Raw genomic sequence first — 18,409 nt, 5'->3', positions numbered from 1 at the left:
ATGATGTTCACCTTTGTAACATCATTATCAGTTAAAATAAAGTCCAGCTGCGGCTAATTAAAATGTCTGTAGTTCTGCAGGTATTTTGCAACCCAACTGCCACAAACAATGTTGGCGTTGTTCGTTGTTTGCAAACCACGGATCCATTACATTTGTATGTTATTTTGTAGCGGACACACTGAAACTTTTATATTTCAGTGGCATTGCGGTTAATGTGTGGTTTGTTTTAGGCACAAAAACCACTTTGTTGCGGTTAGGGAAAGATCACAATTTTGTGGGCACAATAACCGCTGAAAACGCAGAGATATCTTGGTAAAGAACCAACCGCTTTGCATGTCACTGTCCCGGCAGGAAACATGGCGGTATCATTGTAAAAAAACAACCACTTTTTGTTGTGCTACCCTGACAGGAAACATGGCGACAACCTGGTAAAAACCAGCCGCTTTTCATGGCACTGTCCCAAAAAGAAATGTGGCAAAATTAAAAAGTAAAACACAATTGCTTTCTGTGGCCCTTTCCTGGCAGGAAATATGGCAATACTCTGTAAAACACAATTGCTTATCATGGCAATATCCTGGCAGGAAATATGGCAATACTCTGTAAAACACAATTGCTTATCATGGCAATATCCTGGCAGGAAATGCGGCAATTTCTCAGTAAAAAATAACCGCGTGTCATGGCACTGTAAAAAAGAAATCACAGCAGTTGGTCAATAAAAAACAGCCATGTTTGAGGCTAAAAAGCTGCTCCATGTCATCTGCCATTTTGCTACTATGGTTTACTTCCATTGTGCACTATGCAACGCCCTCCATTGATTACACATCCCTAATAAAAATGGTTCCACTCCAAAATGGTGGAAACACGTCTGGTTCACTAGATAGCACCAATGTTCCAACAATCCTGAACAGAACCGGTTACAGAATCAGAGCTAATTTGGTGGAAAAGGGGTAGAAGAGACCTGCTGGTGATACAGGGATGGAGGAGGGCACAGATGTACTCAGGTGGCTGACCATGGAGTAGTACCTAATAATGGATCCTGAACCTGATGGGGTAAAATGGGAGTGATGTGTGTTGTCCACCTGGACCTGGTTAACAGCCTGGCAGCAGCATTCTGGATTATTTAAAGACGGTTCAGAAATGATTTGCCAAGACAAGTAAAAAGAGAGTTACAGTATCCAGCCAAGAGGACACAGGAGCATGACAAATCATCTCCAGCTCAGGTCGAGACGCAACATTACCATCTATAGCTGCAGGCATGAATATGTGGACCATCAGTACAAAAACACACCAGGATGTTATGAATTTAAAGTACATTCCTGGCTCTGATTGGCTCTTGATGTCATGGCAATGTCCTTTGACTGTTTGGAGCGTCTTTCAATGCTGAAGGCAGTGCATCAGGAACTGATGGCCTCTCATCGCTCTCCAATCAGTTCCTGATGCAGTATCATCAACATCAGGAAACCTGTCTGTCACGTACCTGTACGTGACAGACAGAGACACACAGTATAACTCAGAGCAAGTTAAACTCACCCTGTTTACATTAACAAGTTGCTTGCTAACAGTGTTTCCCAGAATGAATTACATTTTAGTCTAAAAAAGTCCTTGAATTAAAAACCACTTAGCAAGGCGAGAAGAAGTGATAAAAGAAGAGATTGATAAAAAAGTAAAAGAAAATAGGCCGAATGAAATGTTCAGTCGAAGACCCTCGATAACAGAAGATACTCCACTACAAGCTGCACCAATGGTACGCAATGTAATCACATGGAATCCTAAGTGGGCGTGGCCATCTCTCCGCTGCATCCCACCCATCTTGTTTGGATAGGTGTAGTAAACGTGGTGTGGATGGATAAAATCGCAATGAAACAATACAACAGTATACACAGTACACATTTAATGTTTGCTTAATATCTGATATCAACTAAGTGTAAGATTACGTCAGATGTTTGAAGGCTTACGGTTGGTGAAAAATGGGTCCAATATTTACTTGAGTGACGACGGTGCGAAGGAAACCGTCTTAATCTGTACTCATATTCACTTTTCCCATTGGAGTGAATGGACTCAGGAGTAGGGGTGGGCGGCTCGATCCTAAGATACTGATACTCACAATACTACGTTTCCATTTAGAGGATCGATCCTAGCGTCAGTAGGATCGAAACCAAAAAAGAGATCAGTTTGTCTCTTCTATGTCGGACCTCTTCATATTTCAAGAGCAAAACTGTCAGTGCAAACAACGTTCTGTTGTCGTGAACACATCTCGTGTGCGTACTCTTTGCTTCTCTGCTTTGCTCTCTACATCTTAGTCCAGACGCAGTCAACATCCTCTTAGTTTCACTTTTACCCAGTGTTGGCAGAAGGAGGACGGTAAGCTCACCTCCCAGCCCCTCCTGTTTACTGCCGTGGGCTGATGTAGACCCTTAATTGTTCTATGAGTAGAATTGCATGCGCATCCGTGTATCTGTCCGCGGACATTTAACGCAGATAGTATGTCCGAGCCTGACAAGTTTTATCTGACACATAACAGCAGTAATGGATTAACGAAAGAGGAAACAACATGAGAAAAGAACTTGGAGTTGCAACAGTAAAGAAGGGAGGAGAAGGGAAACACCTCAGCATCCAGACCTCTGACACAGAGACATTCAGAGTCTGTTCATAGAGGTACAGACAAGGTATATCCAGGTGAGCCTCGTGAAATTAATATTTTAGTCAAATCAGATCCTCAGCTTTGGTTAATGTTACATTTTCAAACTGTTATTGGTCATAATTAGCTGTGACCTAAGCAGATTGATTATTTAGAAAAAAATAAAAAGTATTGTATCGTTAGTGGCGATCCTCCATCTTTATATTTCTCATATTATGTTTCCACGGCGCCCCCTCAAGGCTGTCCTGGTCCTCTGGCAGAGACGAAGTGTTGGTGCTGCATTCAGGTGAACCTCAGCCGGCTCTGTGACATGCTCAGAGCTCACAGTTGCCAGCTGAGATTAACCTGGATCACAGCTGTTTCCTGTAAACACAGTAAGGTAATGTAGATGGGTACCTGCAGCTGCCACCAGGGGCCGCCAACGAGCCCTGCTGCCCTGGAGTACTAACCTGGTAAAGGTGGCGCTCATCTACTGCTGGGTAGTTTTATCTATAACAACATGTCATCATTTATTAGGTTAATAGATTTGGTATCAATAATCTGAATCTGCAGAGTGACTATTAATTAAAGGTATTTAATTAATGTAGTAGAGCAGAAGTGCAACGTAGCAGCAAATACTCAAGTAAAGTACAAGTACCTCAAAACTGTACTCAAGCACAGAGTACTTGAGTAAATGTACTCAGTTACTTTCCACCTCAGCTGTTTCCTGTTACAGCCTCATGTTCCAGCAGTGAGTCCATTACTGATCCGAGCAGAGCGACTGGATCATCTCTGCAGGTGAGTGTGAGGACACGTGTCACGTCACAGTTGCCTGCAGAGATTAACGAGTCAACCTGAGGCGCTGGAAAACACATACAGAGGTGTTACCATGGAAACTGGCTTAGCAACACATTCTCACTCCGACCTCGCCACATACCGCATTTTGGTCATGGACTTTCCACGTCCACATATGACGTCCAAGGTACCCTGGGTGTGTTGGTTGTTGACGTTCTGGGACGCTGTGTCAACTTCAGCCTGGTACATGCATTGTCTGTTTTCAAAATACACTTCTGTTTTCACAGGAAATGTACAGTTTGCATACAGTCTCTTTCAAAATAAAAGCACTACATCGGTACAACACTGCAAATTGACGTTTCTTTTTTTCCTACACCGGCAAACAAACATGGTTACATTTAGCCACCACATGCACATGGTTGGGTTTAGGCAACAACAGCAGGTGGTTAGGTTAAGAAAAAAGATCAGGGTTTGGTTTTAAATTCATACAGGAAGTGAACACCAGCCTCCCTGATGAAAGCTGGTGATTGTCAGACTCTCCTGTCTGCCCTTTTTGGACTTTTCACCTCCTTAACTTGCAATGGTATTCAACGCCTTCGGGTGAAGACCTGGTTGGGGTGGGATGCGCTCCTCAGCCTGCAGATGGTGCTGAACTCTGATGGACTGAAGGAAAAGAGGAGAGTGAGGAAGTGTGGAGGAGAGAGGTGAGGAGAAGAGGGTCAGATGAAGGACACACTGAGTAGCAGGTACTGTTATCATCATAATGCTACACATCATGTGGACTGCTGCGGTTCATCCTGTCTTTGACATAAATCACAAGTTCACTATGGGGTACCGTTTGTAAAGTGTCTCACGGTGAAAATAACATCAACATTTTGCCACATTTAGCTTCAAACAATGTTTAAAAAAGTGTTGTGAATTTTTACCACATTTACAGCAATATTTGTTAACTTAGAAATATATTAAATAGTTAAATCTAAATATTAAATGTGGCACCTAAATGTTAAATCTAAATATTAAATCAAAATCTAAATGCTAAATCTAAATGTTAAATCTAAATATTAAATCTAAATCTAAATCTAAATGTTAAATCTAAATCTAAATGTTAAATCTAAATGCTAAATATAAATCTAAATGTTAAATGTTAAATCTAAATGTTCTGGGTGAAACTAAATATTTAGCTAATATGCAAATTCACACTGCCGGTCACCGGAAGTACCAAAATAAAAGCTCAAGATGGTCAGACTGTGTTTATAGAATCAAATAACGAATTAAAACCAACTTATCGGGGGAAATGAACACTTGAACATACATTAGCGTGATAATAACTACCTAAAATAACAAGAAACATGTTTGGAGAAATTTTATTTGACAATAATACATTTAATGTCGAAGTTAATTACATAATTAGATAACTGGTGGACTGTCTTGATTGGTCAAACGTGTAGAGACACCTAGTTAACACTCAGATGAATGGGTGTTATCAGTGGTCATATATATATATACACATACATATATATATGTACACACAGATATATATGTATAGGGGGCCTGCTGCACCCACTAGTAGGTTCAGAACTGCACCTTTTAAGTGTTGCCAGACAACCACCCCATCACCTCCTAACCCTAACCCTTCTAATCATTCTAATGTTCAATACTTTATTTTACTGTCTGTATCCTGCAGTAATCAGTGTGTAGCTGCTGCCATGTTGAGGCAGAGGGTACTGTCTGTAGCTCTGGTTGAGGGTGAGAGGCTGTCAGCAGATAAACAGAGATCTGTGTGGGTACATGAGACCCTAAAAAAGAGGCTGGATCATGGGGAGTACCACCAGTTGGTCCAGGAGCTTCTCCTCCATCATGGACGCTTACAGTACTGCACTTATCTGCTGTTTTCTATTGACATGGTGCTAACTGTGCTTTGTAAAGTCGTATAGCTCTGGGTATCCAGCAACCACTACCACCAGTTTCTCCTCCATTGGTTACCAACTGTAAACTTGTTGTCATGACCACCACAGAAGCCCCGCCTCTCAAATCATCCGATCGGACAATGGGAGAAAAGTGGAAATGATGAGGGCCACTTTTTGGCTCTGAGTTGAAATTTTTGCAACTTTAGAGACCTTCAGAGTGCTCCGGCAAAAACACTAGGCGCCTCGAGTGCAGAAACACGAGGCTCATAGCAACGCAAAAGCTTAATTCTCATTAAAAACAATTACGGCTGCTTAAATGCTTCCTGTGTGCTTGGGGCCTGGGCAGCCACCTCTAGTGGCCCTAGGAATTCTGACAGGAGCAAAGGAGGTAGTCAGGTGGCAGTAGTGAGGAGGTCGGAGTGGATGGGACAAACAAACACAGGACTTTCACCCAGGAGACGTGTTTGTGTCCTGTGTTAAACCAGAAGTGTGAAACTAAAAGTCAGTCTTGGGTTATTTTAACTAACGTACGTAAATACTTAAAGGAGAAGTAAGGACACGACAAGCAGCATTAGCAATCTCCTCAGCTGTATCCCGGCAGCAGCGTTAGCAGCAGAGAAGCCGGACTTCCTCGAACGGTCCACTGGAAAACCGAAGATCAAGGACACGGCGACACGGCCCTGCCACGGCAGCCGCCCGTGGGCAAACAAATCAGTCTCCAGCGTGCCGCTGTCCAGCAACCTCGAATCTGTAGGGGAGGGGGGGCGGACACGACTCGCGGCAGTATTTTGAATTTGAGTGCAGTAACCATTTTGGCCACATTCTTACATACAGCGCCTTTAATTTACTTGACATTACATTACATGAAAAACATACTTACTTTATTACTAACTATGATCTTTTTTACTAAAAATAACCACATAGTTTTGGTGCCAGAATCGAACTGACAGTGAAACCTCATCAAAGTGGCCATTTAATGGCTGGTCTGACAACAGATATCTGAACCCGCGAGTAAGCGTAGCAGGCCTCTTCTAACCCTCATCTATGAGGCTGATAACCACTGATAACGACCATTTAACAGACTGATAATGTTTGAAATGTTGTGACAGAGCAGTTGTTTTTTATATTTATGAATATATATATCAATATTATATTTATACAGCCCTTGCAAAGGTGGTATACAGAAGGGACTTCGTAGTCGCTCTATAGTGCGACATTTGTGGTACTAGTCCCGCTGAAAAAACACAGATGGGTCACTACAAAACACGTCTGGAGCCTGAAAAGCCGCTGGAAACACTGCAATGACTCACGAAATCACAACCAGTTCTGTTGATTGTTGGTCTTGTACAGTGGTCTGCAGCTTGGCAGGCGTCTTGCCTCCACAACACGCCATCCACCATCTCCTCCACCTCCTGATGACAATGTCAACTCATAAAGTACAGCACTTTAAGAAACGTGGTGTACAGAAACGTACAATGCCAACATTTTCTTCTGGCGGCTGAGCTAACATGATGATGTATTTAAAAAGACGAGAAGAACGGGGAGGCAAACAACAACATGCAGCCTCTGTTTAGGTTTTAACGGAGACGTAGGTTTTCCTGTCTTCTTATTCCACAGCTGCCTTCCTGTTTGCTGCTGGCGATCTGTCCACAGTGCGGCCCACACGTTTTTTAAATCAAATGTCTCTTTTGGAAAATAAAAGCTGGAGATGTAGAGAAAGTTGCATTTTTTATCTTTTATCACTGTGAATAAGCTTAAAAGTGTGCAAGTTTTGCAAACATGGAGTCCAAACCTCAAAACAGCAGACCTGAGCACAGATGACACATTGGATTTGTTCCGGCCTGCAAGCTCTGAGGGCTCTAACGAGGCGAGACGTGGACAGACAAAGCATCAATTAGAGCTGCGGGGTGTCCAAGCAGCGGACACTGAACACGGACCCCCCTCGGCCGCTCTTTTGTCCTGCCATGGAAAACAGAAAAATAAAGACAATGTGATTTGGTTCTGCTGAGGCGCACTCAAAAAGCCCTCGCAGCGTCACGTGAGCTCTCACTGACGTCTTCATAGCGCTGATGACCTCCTCGTCAGCCAGCAGATGTGTCTCTGCATGTCCACCCCTCGCTGTGCTCCATTTTTTATCAGGCTGTTTCTGGTCAAACAGCATAAACATCACAGTCTAGTAATAATCATGTTTCATTGCGGAACCTTTAAAGTGTAAATGACATGTTCACAGAGCAAGAAACATTGAGTCTGTACAGTGTGACAAAAGCAAGAGGCCTGCCGGATATATATGAAAGATAAGAGACCAAGAAAATATTTGAGACAAGAATCAGTTCTCTAATCACAGCATGGAAAAGCTCTTTGGGAGATATTTTTAGTGGTGCGGTCGAACGATTAGTTTTTAAAATCGCAATTATATCATTGAATTTCAATAGTTAATCACAATCAATCGCATGTCTTTATTTTGCAATTTAAAACAGTTCTGAAGTTCATATTAAAGAGGTGAAGCAACTCTTACCAGAGAGTCTTCATCTGGATCAAGTAAATGCAAATACACTGATTTTATGATCTTGACTTTTACATTTATTTCTTTCAAATCAGAGCTGCACTGCTGCAACAGTGAGGTCTGACACCAGGACTCAGAGGTAGGAGCCAACTTCAGAGTGCTTATTCTGTCAAATACACTGTTTGTGTGTTTGTTTGTTTGTTTGTTTGTTTGTTTGTTTGTTTGTTTTGAAAGGATTACACTGTTCCTGTTGAGAACGTTCAGTTACTCTGAGTTGCAGTTCAGTGTCATTATCTGATTCATACAGGTCCTGTATGTGTCAGACTATTGCTCCCTTAAGACATATGACTGGTCACAACATGTCAACCTGAGGACGTCCCCTTAATACCTACCTTAAAACTTCAAACAATAGCCCGGGCTATTATCTGCTTAAATCTCTAAAATCAACAGGCCTGTATTTGAGACAGGCCTTTAATTCCTTTCACACAAACCTGTTTCTCATTGGAAAATACAATCAATTATTTATCTATACCAGTATAAATATTACTTGTACATTAGGCTTTAGATAACATATCAATTATGAATCATTCATTTGACAGACAGCACATCACAGAGAGAGTGAGCTAGGACTTACGCAACGCCACTTTATCCTATAAAAACAATACTTACAACTCAAAATAATTTTCACAAAAAACCCTTTTGATTCTTTTGATGTGAGGACCCTTATAGACTGAAGGAATATAAATAACTTACAGGGTAATCAAGGAATGGACACATAATTTGAGGTAGCCAACACCAGGTACGATACAACTGAAGATCGTCTGTTAAAAAAAAAGAACTGCTTGGCAACCAGACCAGGTGTGTAATTGAGACAGGCCTTTATTTGTCAAAATGTGAAGCCACACCGGGCTATTAAAAGGGACTTAACTGAAGTTCAACGGTAATATGGCGGTGGAGTTTCTGTGAAGTGCTGTAAAGTTTGACTGACTCAAAACACACATTAAACACACAGTAAACACACTTTAAACACACAGTAAACACACTTTAAACACACATTAAACACACATTAAACACACAGTAAACACACTTTAAACACACAGTAAACACACATTAAACACATATTAAACACACATTAAACACACAGTAAACACACATTAAACACACAATTAACACACAGTAAACACACCTTAAACACACATTAAACACACGTTAAACACACATTAAACACACAATAAACACACAGTAAACACACATTAAACACATATTAAACACACATTAAACAGTAAAAACACATTAAACACACATTAAACACACAGTAAACACACATTAAGCACACAGTAAACACACATTAAACGCACATTAAACACACAATAACCACACATTAAACACATATTAAACACACAGTAAACACACATTAAACACACAATAAATACACTGTAAACACACAATAAACACACATTAAACACACATTAAACATATTAAACACACATTAAACACATATTAAATACACATTAAACACACATTAAACACAAAATAAACACACATTAAACACACAGTAAACACACATTAAGCACACAGTAAACACACATTAAACACACATTACACACACAGTAAACACACATTAAACGCACAATAAACACACAGAAAACACATATTAAACACACATTAAACACACATTAAGCACACAGTAAACACACATTAAACACATATTAAACACACAAACACACATTAAACACACAATAAACACACAGAAAACACATTAAGCACACAGTAAACACACAATAAACACACAGTAAACACACAATAAACACACAGTAAACACACATTAAACACACAGTAAACACACATTAAACAAACACACAATTAACACACAGTAAACACACATTAAACACACAGTAAACACACAATAAACACACAGTAAACACACAATTAACACACAGTAAACACACAATAAACACACATTAAACACACATTAAACACACTTTAAACACACATTAACACAGTAAACACACATTAAACACACAATTAACACACAGTAAACACACAATAAACACACATTAAACACACGTTAAACACACATTAAACACACAATAAACACTCATTAAACACACATTAAACACACATTAAACATGGCTTAATAGAGACAGTTTCAAACACAAATCAGCTTCACTATAACTCGCAGCATTCACAGACAAACACTTGTCTTTATCTGGACACATTTTCCCCACAAATACAACATGCGGCGATGTCCTCTGCTCATATGGAGCCAGGGACAACAGCAACATTTAACACAGGTACTGTTACAAAATTCAGCTCCATTACAGCTCACAAGGTTCACTGACAAATTAATTATCTCGGGGGTTGTACACATGCTGCACTTTATGTGCCTTCCAATCCATTGTTTTTAACGTAGACGCGCAGCAGGCGCACTCAAATGCCAAAGCTTGGTTGGTTTGAGACGCTGCTGTGACGTCGTTAGCTTCAGATGCTAGTATAGTCTTTAGGTCGGCTTTTTTCTTTACCTTGGTTTTCTGGGGTTTTCATGTACTGGTGTTGTACTCATTCTCGAGGTTTTTAGGCGCTTCTGCGTTTTGACGGAGTAAATTATGTTGGTGTGAGGGAGCTCTCAACTCAGCCATGCAGGCTGCTCTACCGTCCCACTGGAGCTCAAACTCAGTACTTCAGGGTACAAAATAGCTCAGACCATAATCACATCCTGATTATTACGTTAATGCTGACAGCCCTAAGTTTTAGAATGCGTTATAGATACAAATCACAAGCCTCATATCAACACTTAGTTTTGAGATTTTGACAGAAGCATGTCACAGTCTGTCACAGAAAAGATTTAACATACGACATCACATCAGCCCTGCCAGGCCTCTCTCTGTCGGCTCCATGTTTGTTTTAGAACCGATTTTTAAGATTGCACTGATCACTTTTAAAGCTCTGAAAGTCTGCGTCTGGTTTTAACATCAGAAATGCTGACTCTATAAACCAGTTGGCAGCCTCAGATCCTCAGGTGGGAACAAATAAAAGCACCTGTCTGTCCTTGTGGCCGTTCCAAAGTCGAGGCTCAAATCTAAAGGTGATCGTGTTTTGGCCGTCAGGACCTCTCGGCTTTGGAACAACCTGCCTGAGGAGATAAGGCTGCAAGATTCAGCAACTTCCTTTAAATCACCTCTTATTATTCTATTGTTTTTATTTCTATTTATTTATATTGACATTTTGTGTCTTACATTTTTTTTGTCCTCTTGTTTTAACTTTATCATAACTTTTACCATAGTTTTCGCTTATGTTTTGGTAGGACTGTTTAGCTCTCCGTCTAACTATCATTTTGTTTTATTAATTTCATTATTATTCACTATTGGTTTTAACTCAGGTGTGCTTTTCCTTTTACTGGTTTATTGATTTATGCATTATTTTATCTTATTTTGTTGGTTTGACTCGTTTATCATCTTTCATTGCTCAATGTATCTTATTTCATTCTGTTTTTAGTTCTTTTATTTATTTTAATTCTTATTTATTATCCTTTTTTAATGGTCGTCTCTTGGTATTATTATTTTATTTAATTTTGACATTTTTTTCATCAGTTCTGAGTCAAGTCTTTGTATCTTTTACTGGTTTATTCTTAATTTTAATGGATTTGATTCACTGTTTTTGTCTTGTGCCTGCAGCCTCCGCCACACTTGCAGCACATTGTTCTCGCTTTCTTGCTCTGTTGCCTTCTAAGTTTCCCCGTTCTTTTTGTCAAAGCACTTTGACTCTGTTTTAAAGGTCCTATATAAATAAAGTTATTATTATATTACCTGTCTGATTGTTGTCTCCATATGTCAAATAGACTGAAATACTTTCATTTAAATATTTCATTTTTTCCCTTTGAGTTGCAGCCAGATATGGAACATGTAAAGCACATGTTTCCATGTGTTAATGAGAAGGGAAAAGATTTCCTCAGTTACAAACTGAACGCTAAAGACACCTCTGTGAGATGTTTTTTCCAACATCTCGTTAAGAAAATGTGATTTTACGGGATGAAACTCTGTCAACATGTGCTGCTGCGCTCAAACACAAACTCAGTGAGTCAGAAAGCATCAGCTCAGAAACACAAAGCAGTCACTTCCTGTCATCCAGACTGTCAGAGTTAGAGATCGATATTATTAACAAGATGAGTCAGAAGAAAAGTTTGTCTTACCTCAGTGACGAACACACGACACAGTCTGCCAGCGTGAGGAGAGCTGTGAGAGTCAGGACTGTAGCACCACGCTGACCCCGACACACACACACACACACACACACACACACACATACACACACACCCCTCGACAGTTTGCTCCCACTGTGGATCAGGACTGAAGTTTCCTGTCATCTTAAAATATTTGGGAACGCATCACTATTTAAAAAGGATTTGTCACCATAAAAAAGAAGTTTGATTTTAAAGTAGCAGACATTTCTTCAGATCATGTTGGATTTTCAGGCTGTTTTTGTTCTGATTTATTTTCATTTTCATTCCCGAACATTTGTGCAAATTCCTTTGTGATGGAACATCATAGACACATGAAATTAATACCAACGATTGGAAGCTGTGACCAAATGCTGCCAAAGAAATATCACGCTAATAGGCCTGACAGGGGCGCTATAATCACAGGTCAACTTTAAAAAGGCGTAACTACTACCCCGTTAGTCTGATTTATACTACTGATCTTTACTCACGTCACAAATTTGCCACGAGAAGCATTAACGTCCGCCTGACTCATTACCTGAAGAAAATAATGGACGAAGCCACCGCGACATCACTCATTGGCAGAGGTGTATCACATAGTACCAAGTACCACACACCCAGACTTGAGTAAAAGTACAGTTACTCTACCAAAAAAATGATTCGAGTCGAAGTTGAAGTCTTCTTCAAGTAGAAGTATTAAAGTATTCAATATTTTTTGCACTTAAGTATTTAAAGTAGTCTATTTTAACATGTACTTAAGTATTGAAAGTAAAAGTACAAGTATGAAGTTTTAATATGTTATGTAGTCAATAAAGAAAGCAGTCCACAGTTTGAATCTCATATTGTTTATGCAATATCTTTACACGTTTATCCTGAAGGACACTAAAATTTCCTTTGACTATAGCAGCAATACAAGGCTGGGAATGTACAAGATGTAGTACATGTGCATGGAGTCTTCAATTCACTCTCTAAACAAACTTAGACGGCCCAAAACAGAAGGACTAAACAACAGAATTTGACAGCAAATCATCTGGATATTTAAACCAATTCAGCCCCTTGAAAGGTCCTTCCTCCCCTTCACCGCCACGATCGCTTGAAGGTGAGGGTGTAGTAGGTGGAGCCTCTTCTTCCATCTCGAAATATAACGTGGTTAGAAAGACTAACGTCAGGTCAGAAGGGTTCTGTCGTCGCACCAAACCGATGACAAGCCAGCTCCACCAAACCTGCTTGTAGTCAGTAGTCTGCTCTCCCTCTGATTGGCTAGTAGTCATTGCCTTTTTTGGCTGGATTGGTTAGGTTGAGGCATGAGGAATGAGATTGGTTAGGGTTAGTGTAAGAATGTCAGGGTAGGTCAATAGGAGACAGAGTGAGGCAGAGTAGGGCAGGTCTTGCCTTCGCCATCCTAGGGGGAAAAAACTTGTCGTCCACTCTGGCAGTGATACTTTAATGATCCATCAAATATTTATAATTCTAACGAGTAACGATGCTGCTCATAGAAAATGTATCAGAGTAAAAGTATTCGACTCATCGAAAATATGCAGTGAAGTAAAAGTAGAAGTAGGAGAAAAAAATAAGACTCCTACTTTACTTTACATCTCTGCTCATTGGTTTGAGCACCCCAGTCTCACTCCAAAGTCGTTGAATAGGTGCTTGGGCAGTGACTTCCGGCGTCAGACACAGACGAAAAAAAGCCGTCCTTTCACATTGCCATGATACGCGGCTGGTTGCTGTTATTGTGTAACGGCTTCTGGCAGCATCAGGGGGGACGCAGCAGGACAACAACGTAAGTTAAGGAGGTGAAAGTCCGAATACGGCAGAAAACCCAAACTGCGTCCTTTTCTCCTAAACCCAACCACATGCGTTTGTTGTTGAAGAAATATGGTGGTGTTGTACCGACGTAGTGCTTTTATTTTGAAAGAGACTGTATGCAAACTACCTGGGTACCTTGGACGTCATATGTGGACGTGGAAAGTCCACATCGTCAAAATCTGGCGAGGTCGGAGTGAGAATGTGTTGGTTTGTGGACTTAAGTGCAGCACTCTGACTGTCGCCATCTTGGATTTTTGGAGCCAGAGGTGACCGTGTTTAGACAAGAGGGTGGAGCTAACCCTAACGCTAGCTGCTAGCTCTGTTAGCACAATGCATTTACAACTATGGTTAACTGTAATACTACTACTATGGCTAATTTTGGTTAGCAAAGAACAGGCTTAACACCATGAAAACGAAAAACTGATCCGACTCCTTACAGCGTCTGTTAAATCAACCAAACATTGACCAAGACGTTACAATTAACATTTTAGTGTTTCTTATAAATGCTAACTGAAATTATTTTGGCCACTACATGCAGCCACTTCAATCTGTTGTTTAAATGGTTTAAGGTTCCATCCAATAGTTTTTCAGAAGTTCATTTACTCATTTTCTGTAACCACATATCCTGTTAGGGGTCGGGGGGGTGGAGCCTATCCCAGCTGACACTGGGTGAGAGGCAGGGTTCACCCTGGACAGGTCACCAGACTATCACAGGGCTGACACATAGAGACAGACAACCATTCACACTCACATTCACACCTACGGACAGTTTAGAGTCACCAATTAACCTGCATGTCTTTGGACTGTGGGAGGAAGCTGGAGCACCTGGAGGAAACCAACACTGACACAGGGAGAACATGTGAAGTCTGCAAGGAAGGGCCCCCCCACCCCGGGGTCAAACCAGGAACCCTCTTGCTGTGAGGCGACAGTGCTAACCACTGCACCACCAAGCCGCCACTTTGCATTATTATCTGCCTATTTTAAAATGATATTTTAGTAAACTTTAACGCCCTGTATGATAGTCTGCCAGCTGTGTTATTTTGGTGCTGAATACAAAGTCATTTTTATTTTTCATTTTTGCCCTAAAACTGTTGAATTTCACAACATTTAATCACAAAACAACAACATCTGAATCAACCTCCACTGTAGAATGTAAACTACCCTTTTTGTCATTAAACCAAATGATGACATACCACGCTAGTGTTAATGATGGTTACTGAGGTTTGAAGAAATAATCTTTATTTCAGGCACACACGTGTTCAAAATAGATAAGACAAATATGTAAGGTGTTGTGGAGAAGGTCTTATAAATGTAATTAACACATCAATTTACCAGAAAAACAAAGTTTGTGAAAAAAACACAGTTACAATTTTGTGAACGTCCTTCAGTTCATGAACCCTTTTGAGCTTCACTGTGGCTGTGTGTGGATGCAGAGAGATTTTAAAGTTGCTCCTGGATGTTGGAGCTCTGAGTGTCGACCACTTTAGTCATTAATTAACTGTTTTCTTGTGAAAACATTTCTACATGTGAGCGCAGCCTTGATGTCGGTGTGTTTTTCTTATCAGGCAGCTGCCGGCCCTCCCACCACGTCTAATGTGTTTTTTTTTCAGCTGCAGCACCTGACCCCTTCCCACCACCAAAAACACAACGTGTCACTGTGAGGACATTTCCACTGTGTATAAATATGAATCAGATAATACATTATTATATGAAGACATAACACAGTAGTTATCATAGAAAATGTGATGAAATGTTTATTTATAAGCACATATTAAAGACCCTTTTAGTGCCGACATCACGATGACATCGCAATGACATCATGTTATCAGCTGGAGGTGCAGCTGCCCCTCCCCCACAGGGCTGTAGGCTCCACAGGAGTGTTAAAATGTGTTTGTCTTGTTGTGTTATTGGGAGCCAGAATAGAAGGAGTCATGGCTCAAAACCAGCCGCCACTGCCCGTCAACAAAAACAAAGACAACTATGGTTAAATGTGATAAGACCAAAGGACTGGACGGAGGCCATCATCAAAAATGCTCACATGTGCAGCGCACACTTCATATCAGGTTAGGGAAAAAGTATTTCCTGTTGTAGGGATGAATAAGGTTATGTGTATTAAGGGTTATCATGTCCACCTCATCAGAAACTGGGGAGGGATTAAGAGGAAGATTGGATTTCTCTGCAACGCTAACTTTTTAGCACATTAGCTAACGTTAGCTTCCATAGCAAAACAAACAAGTGTGGTCCTCCTTTGTAAGATTGGCTTCCTGTGACATCATCCATCCACTGAGTGAGAGCATACGGGTCGGCCAGTCTGGTCCCGTTGGTCAGTGTTTACTTATTCAAGTAATACTGGCGGTCCCGGAGAGTGAGTGACCTGACATGGTGCGTTGGTAAATTCAGTCTGACGCTCTACACTAAAATGAGAGCCCTGTTGGTGGAAGAAACGCAGCGTTATATTTCTACATGAATGAACCAACGCTTAAGTTAATCACACATTCACTCCGCTCGGCGCTCTGCTGCTCCGTCTCCACAGACAGAGTGTCCAGAGTGCGCTCTGCCACTCTGAGAGTGCGCTGCTCTGGATAACCCAACGCTACATTCAGACAGCGCTCCCAATTTATCAACGCTCCAGTTTGTGTCAGAGTGCGCTCCCACACTCACAATGAGTGTTTCTGAACGCACCACTCACATCATCTTCCAGGGCAGCTTAGCTCACTACATTCCCTCACCCCCCCTTGTGCTTTACAAAATGGCTAAATTACGTGGTGGGACATTTGGTACACTCTGTCTAATTCCTTCATCAAGTTTTCTAAAATCTGGGGAGCTTGTACAACAACAGATGAAAAGGTTAAAGAGTCAGGCATGATCCGTTTCTCATGGATGGAATTGGGACGTCCCTCATGATGGCGAGTCTCGGTTGATTTCTGGGCTAAGTGAACAAGAATAGAGGAGTCGAGGAGCTGAAAGGGATATTGGGATGGACCCAGGGTGTGTTAGCTGTACATGATACAGTATGTTCAGTCATTATAATACAGTGTACATAGACTGTAGAGAGAGGGAGAGGGCAGCGGGTTATTTGGGACAGAGTGTGGTTTTAGTGGTACTGAGTTACTCAGAGGTTAATATAATTTTGGATGAATGTGTGACCTAAAAACCCTCATCTGCTGTTATTTATTGTAATGACACAGTTAATCTCATGTTTTGACACATTTAGCTTCAACAGTTCGATACAGTGATGCATCACCAACTGTCGGTGTAATAAATAAGTGTTAGAGTGGAGCCCTGCAGTGTGTCTCATGATCTGCTCACTGTCCAGTCACATGACAACAAACATTACAGTACTGTGCCAAAGTTCCAAGCAGGTGTGAAAAAATGCTGTAAAGGAAGAACGCTTTCAAAAATATAAAGTTTAATTGTTTATCTTTATTGATTTACAAAATCTAAATCAAACTAGTATTTGGTGTGACCACCCTTTGCCTTTACAACAGCATAAATTCCTCGAGGTGCACTTGCACACAGTTTGTTCCAAACATCTTGGAGTGCTGACCACAGATCTGTGGATGTAGGCTGCCTCAGATCCGTCTGTCTCTTCATGTAATCCTGGACAGACTGGATGATGCTGAGCTCAGGACTCTGTTGGGGCCGCACCATCACTTCCAGGACTCCTTGTTCTTCTTTACACTGGAGGTAGTTCCTAATGACATTGGCTGTATGTTTGGGGTCATTATCCTGCTGCAGAATAAATTTGGGGCCAATCAGACGCCTCCCTGATGGTACTGCATGATGGATTAGTTTCTGCCTGTATCTCTCAGCATTGAGGACACCATTAATCCTGACCAAACCCCCAAATCCATTTGCAGAAATCCAGCCCCAAGCTTGCAAAGAACCTGCCCCGTGCGTCACTGCTGCCTGCAGTTGCTCATTATTGTAGCGCTCTCCAGCCCTTTAGCGAACACACCGCCAAATATTTCACATTTTGACTCACTGGTCCAGAGCACCTGCTGCCCTCTTCCTGCACCCCACTTCCTGTGTTCTTGTGCAGAGTCGAGTCACTTGGTGTTGTTCCCACGTCAGAGGTTTGGCTTTTTGGCCACAGTTCATCCATGAAGACCACTTCTAACCAGACCTCTCCAGACAGTAGAGGGGTGTACCTGGGTCCCACTGGTTTCTGCTGGACATCTTCTGATTTCAGAGGGAAGTAGCATAACATGTCTTTCATCTGCTGCACTAAGTTTCCTCGGCCGACCACGGCGTCTACGGTCCTCAACGCTGTCCGTTTCTTTGTGCTTCTTCAAAAGAGCTTGAAACCCCAGTCTGCTTGGAAATCTTTGCCTGGGAGAGACCCTGCTGATGCTGTATAAAAACCTGTGTCTTGTCATGGTGTACTGTATGACCTGTGACATGAAACTGTCTTCCACAGCCTCACCTTGGCAGCAGAGTTTGGCTGCTCCTCTCCCAGTTTGAAGCGTCATACACGGCTGTTTCTGTTTCAGCTCATGACCGTGTGTCAAGCTACACATGAAACTGGTGATCACTAGCACCTGTTGGGTTTAACTGATTGA

This window comes from Epinephelus lanceolatus, chromosome 3, assembly GCF_041903045.1.
Source record: "Epinephelus lanceolatus isolate andai-2023 chromosome 3, ASM4190304v1, whole genome shotgun sequence".
Classification (NCBI taxonomy): domain Eukaryota; kingdom Metazoa; phylum Chordata; class Actinopteri; order Perciformes; family Serranidae; genus Epinephelus; species Epinephelus lanceolatus.
The sequence above is the reverse complement of the archived record's forward strand: the minus strand, read 5'-3'. Positions refer to the sequence as shown.